The following is a 6,501-nucleotide window of genomic DNA, read 5'->3' on the forward strand; positions in this document are numbered from 1 at the left end:
CAGGGTTTCTTTGGGATACATGCAAGGTTTTACGGTATAGTGGATACAGAATAATTGAAGGGCTCACCATTGTTTCTAAGGAATGTCTGTTATGAGGGGAAAGGTACTAAGGAATGAAAGGAATAGGTGGTAATTTGTTTAAGGAGAAATGTGATGTATACACATGTAAGAATTATATGAGCCTGACATTTTACTTAGTATATTGTTATGACGTCTCTGTTTTGGGTTTAAGGCCGTAGCTACAATTGTTTCTTGTTATCTGTGTGGTAGGAAGATGGTATTTTTAATGTATATTCAACAATCGCATGCTTATTCAAAAAGATCCGAGGATGAAGGGCAATAATAAAGCGATATCTTCTAGCTTGTTTTTATTGCTCAGCTATATTTAAGAAGGGCCATAGAAGAATATACAAAATACAGCAACAAAATAAGGTGGTTTATCCTACATAGAATTTTAGTGGGAATTCATAAACTAGGTTTAACAGAATCTAATATAGGCTAGCCTAGGTCAAAACTTCCAATTGGTAACCTAAGTCCAAATTCTGCCAAGTTCCTAGCCTAACCCAAACTTCTAAGCACCGAAAAGTAAACATGTCGACAGATATCAAAGGTCTAGACTGCTTAAGTATCGAAATGGATCCTAAATCATTGGATAGGCAGCTTCGAGGTTTATCTAGAAGCACTAGCGAAAATTGATAAAAAGCAGCAGAAGGCTTTGAATCTAACAGATGATTCATTGGAAAACACAATTGAAGGGCTCACGAAATATTTTGCTCGTCAAGTAATAAATACTTTGAACGTCATCAATTGATACAAGGATCACAAGAACCAAGTGGGAAAATTGACTCTGTAACTAGTTTTCGTGCGGGTCGGACGTGTCTTTGAAGTGCTCTGCGTAAAAGTGTCTGACTTGCGCGATGTTCAAAGTGAAAACGAAGAAGGAAAAGGAGAAAATAAGTACTACAGAAATTAAATCAAGTAAAGAGAATATCGGTCTCATACGAACATTTTCTCATAATTATCAATGCAGCACGTAACGATGCAACTCTAAAGAAAATACTGGAGAAAGCTGAGTCAACGCCGCGTTCTTTGCTCTGAAGTTGATGAAGGAACTTGCTGTGATACTTGTGACACGTGGTTTCATTATGGATGCTCTGGTATAGACCCCAGATACACACCCATACTTGGTAGTGAGAACATATTGTACATCTGTAATAATTGCAAGAGGCCTGATCAAAGAACGCACAAAAAACTCGTCGAAGATGAACTTGAAGAAATAAAAGAAACACAGAGACTAACAAAGTTGATTCAGGATTCGGTTCAGAAAACTAGTAACGTAATGATCAACATTGATGAAATCCAAAACAAAATTAACAATGTTGATAAAGATGTAAAGACCATGGCAAACATGGATAAAACGTATGCTGAATCATTAAAGACAAAAAAAGTCCTTCTCATCAAATCTACAAACGAAGAGAGCACAGCAGCAAATGAAAAGAGAGAAATTATGAATCAAATAACGGCCCCAGTTGAAAAGGTTAAAACAACAAGAGATGGACACTTATTTGTAAGATTTCCAGACAGGAAAAACTTAGAAATGGCAAAAATGGAGATTCAGGAAATCAGCAATATATCATTAAATGAGAAAGGTAAACTTAAACCAAAACTAAAAGTAGTCTATGTCCCGAAGGACAAAGATGACATTGTTGCTAACATTGTAAAGCAAAATCCATGGATAAATAACCTCATCTCTGAAAATGACGACCTAAAAATTGTAAAGAAAATGACAGCCATAGATGACAAATACAAACACTATATCATCAAATGCACACCACAAATACTAAAGGCTATCCATGATAGAGGTGATATATTGTTTACACTGTACAGCCGCTGCAAAGTTTATGACTGTTACATGCCCTATCAGTGCTATAAATGTCAGGAATTTGGTCATAGTACAACAAATTGTAGAAATGACCAAACTTGTGAAAATCACAAATCAAATGAATGTGCTAGCAACATCTTCAAGTGTAAAAATTGTGTAAATAAAGGCCATAGTGATACTAAACATACAACATATGATGACAATAAGTGCACAGTATATAAAGAATATGTATCAAAGGTGAAAAATAATACGGACTATGGCTTTGACTAATAATCTTCTATGCAATTTAATAAGAAGGAAGCAAATTTAAAATAAACTAAAGACTCTCCTATCCTGCAGGAGCTACGATACTGGCGAGAAAACACTGAAACACAATTATAAAATATAAGGAGCACCTGATTTTGAAATCGCACAAGGTTCCGCTAGAGAGGGAATTATCCTGTGGAGGGCTGTACATAAAACCAAAGTGAAAGTGAGAGCAAAAGGAGGTACTTCTGTAGCTCTCTTGCTTGTACCCTAAGTGGTGTCGCACAGTCACAAGGATCTGAATAACAACAATAGCGCATTATTATTATTATTATTATTATTATTATTATTATTATTATTATTATTATTATTATTATTATTATTATTATTATTATTATTATTATGAGAGTTTACTGTAGTTATTGTGACCGATACAAATTCAAACGGCCAAAGAAAGTTTTCAAATGACGTCTTATGCTAGGATTTTTTTTCTCCAGAACTATAAAAAATGAGAATATTCTTAACACCCCTACAAAGAAAGTAGTTGCCGTTATATTGAAAGAAAAAGAAAAGATTCAGTCTTGCCTTCTTTTAAGGACCCATTATGCAGCTTTGATTCCGGGTCCGTAATGGAGAAGAGAAAGATAGACGTGAGACGTCCCTTCGTGTTGAAGCTTGAAGAGGAGGAGAAGGACATGACGAATCTCTACGTGAAGTATTATAAAGCTTGATAACGAAGCATAGCAAAGATTGAGCACGGTGAAAATGCATTTTGAACGCAATGCGTAAGAAAGCTTGAATTTGATATTTAAGCACCTTGAATAATAATCACACTACAAAACTGAGAGAAAGAGGTATTTACAAATGTAATTTGGAAAACTTCCTTTTCAATTTCACTAACAAATTCATGGTTAACTTGTAACCTTGAGGGAGAAATTTGTGTAATGATAATAGGAACAATTAGACTATAGTAACTGTTATTCCAAAATGTAAGATGGAACTAAATATTAACTAGAAATTTTGAAAATGACGGAAGTTGCCGATTTCAGTATTATTACACTTACATTAGTATGTCATCAAGAAAGGGTATACAGTATTAGCAACATTTTGAAATATCACAAAATTAAGTAGTAATAGTAGCCTATTCGTCACAAATCTTTTGTATGAGTGAGATTATACTTACTAATATTGTTTACTGAATTATTCATGATGTGCTCAAGAAAAATGAATTCACATTAATTGGGAGAAAAGCTAAGTGGTGTGTGATAGCAATAAAACTTACCAAAGGTTGCCAGTTATAATCAAAGAGAAAAATAACATGGACACTTTGCTTTTCAGTGTACCAACAGATGCCAATTAAGTCTTCTCCTTCAGGCTACTGAAAGCTCTTTTGATTCTTGGAAAACATGTTTACAGCGTGGGTTCATCCTCACGGTGTGAGTTCTTTTTTTGGGGAAAGTCTCAGAACTTACGGGCATGGTCGTGTATTTCTTATTTATGAGGAGCATTTCTTTATCCGCGACAAGGAGACAGAAACTGGTAGTGGCCAAGCTCGATCACTGCAAAAAAAAAAAAAAAAAGAGAGAGAGAGAAATTGAAATGAAGGAAAAACGGACGAATGTAGCTGCAGTGTTTTGTGACAAGTGCTGATCAAATCGGATAACCTTGAATTTCAATGTTCTTATAAAGGTTTTTATGATAGAAAATAACAGAAATACGAAAGAAAGCTGGACATAGAAGCATCTACTTATGACTGAAGATCAGAGACGGGTAAGTGGTCTTGCTTCTCTTATTTTTTCCTGAGGGAACACTCGCTTTCTTTCCCTCGTATTATACTCCAGTCAGTGATACTAGCGGTCTGAAGACTGTCGTCTATGCGCAGGAGGATCCTGCCATTAAATTTATAACGTCTCGGTGCTGTGTCAATACCTTTGGTGCTGTGAAGGTTAGGCGTAGTATCAGACTCACAAGTGTTTAGATATTAGGAAGCCCGTCTCCAACCTTGAACAAACATTCGAACACGACACTAAGTTCAAAAAGTTGCCTCACGAACTTATCAATATGAACAAAATTTAAAAAGACAGAACACAAAAAATATAAACAAAACCAACAACTCCCAGAAGATGCGACAAAAAAGAAAAATAACCGGGGCAATGCTCGGTGAATGATGGAATAATGCAAGAGCTAATTAGGAAGGAGATAACCATTAAACAAAAAACAAAAAGTTGGGATAGTAATAAAAACAAATTTATTCATCCCTATAACGTTATGTATGTAAAATTTGACACTAAAGAAAAAATATAAACAAGGAAGATGTATGAAAAAAATAACCGTAACGCTCGGTATGTATATATAAGAGCTAATATATATAAACAAAAAAAAAAGTATATATAAAAAGCTTTATATATATATATATATATGTATATATATAAAGAAATAGACAAAAAGATTATAAAAAGTAATACACTTCTTTGAAGAACCAGGGAACAAACTGGAAAAGTCAAAGAAGTCAAATACTGGGAAACCATACGTAACAAGCACGAAAGTAAAACTGAGTATAGAACGAAGAAAAGAGGACAGAAAGTGAGATGGCAGAATTAGGTGATCACAGAAAAGCAGATTAATGCAACATTCGGAAAATATTAGGAGAAAATTATGATTCATTTATGCAAACAGAAGTTAATAGAACCAATGGAGAATCCCCCGATAAAATCAAGAACCTCCTTGGGGAGACTGAAAGCAAAGAAATCAGCAGGTTCAGACGGCCTGAAACCCAAATTCTGTAACGCTTTACTGAAGCATCAGACATGTTTAGAAGATTTGGCAAAACATTACCAAGTGAAATAGGAGTAGGGAAAATTATCAGAAAACTTGTGGGTAAAAAACAAAGATGACTGAAAAGAAAAAAGACCAAGCTGAATAAGATAAGGATGCACAGGATCAACATCATAGTAAGTTGATAATATATTGATAATAAAAAGATTAATAGGGGAAGTGAGTAAAAATAGGAACATTATTCTTGATGATGACAGAAAGCATAGTGGATGTAGAAGAGGACCAGGTGAAAAAATGTGGATTAGCAATACATAAGAAAAAGTAACAATATTTAAATGAAAAGATAAACCAGAGAGCACAGAAAAAAAGTAATGAGTGATACAGCCCCCAAAACAAGAAAGAAAAGTTGTAACAAAGTAATAACAGGAAAAGCTTTTCGGAAGGGCACGGCAATTGTTTCTGTTCTGTATTAAACTAATGTAATAAATTTTACAGCCTTAAAAATGGAAAAGTTGTAAGGGATTGAAATGAGGCATATAGAAAAATATAAGGTGCCGTAAAAAGTACAGTTATCGTTGCATTAAGGTTAGAGATAGGATGATCTATGAAGACAATGTGGTATATGGGAAAATATAGTGTATAAACATTGGGCCCACCCATTAGAAAAAAGACATTTAAAAAGATAACCATTGGCATATAAGAAGGGAAAAGGCGGAAACCAGCAATGAAATATATGCATGAGGTAAATCTGGAAACAAAACAAATGAAGGAGATGACAGACAGATATTAAGCCAGAACTGGACATTGGAGAATAAGATGAGTTCGGAAACAGAAATGGAGAGAAATTAAAGAATAACAAATATACGACAATAATTTTGCTTAAGCAGTATTTCCAGAAGTAGAACTAATATATTGTCAACATCAATTTTTGTGAAAATGTAGATGATATAAATGCATAATAACTATTAGTTATTTGTCCAAACTACAGAAAAGAAGAACCGAAATAGTTGAACTACGACAGCCACATGAAGTGAACATTAATGAAATAGCTGAAAAGTCATTTGAATTCAGCGAAAAAGTATTAAAGATGAACAAGTAAATATTATTTCAGATGAAGAGAAATAAGTCAAAATAAAAATTAAAACGAGGGAAATATCCAAAAACTATAAATGCATCGCATAAGCAACTGGAGGGCCGTTGCAGAGGATAAACTTTAGATGAACTTGAAAACTTGTTTAAAGTAGTTCGTCTTTCGTCGGTGTCCTTGGTAATCAGAAAAATAAGTATACCTTAGTTTTACCAGACCACTGAGCTGATTAACACCTATCCTAGTGTTGACCCGAAGGATTAGACTTATCTGACGTGGCTAAGAACCAATTGGTTCCTTAGGAACGGGACCTACAGCTTATTGTGGAATCCGAACCACATTACAGCGAGAAATGAATTTCTATCACCAGAAATAAATTCCTCTAACTCTTCATCAGCCGGCTGGGAGTTTGGCTTACCTCCCATATCGAGTTGCCTATTAAAGTTCTCTTTTTGGATTTGATCTAATTCCTTGAGAAAGTGGAACAAAAGATACATTTGAAGAAAGTGTC

This window comes from Macrobrachium rosenbergii, chromosome 20 (genome assembly GCF_040412425.1).
Source record: "Macrobrachium rosenbergii isolate ZJJX-2024 chromosome 20, ASM4041242v1, whole genome shotgun sequence".
NCBI lineage: Eukaryota > Metazoa > Arthropoda > Malacostraca > Decapoda > Palaemonidae > Macrobrachium > Macrobrachium rosenbergii.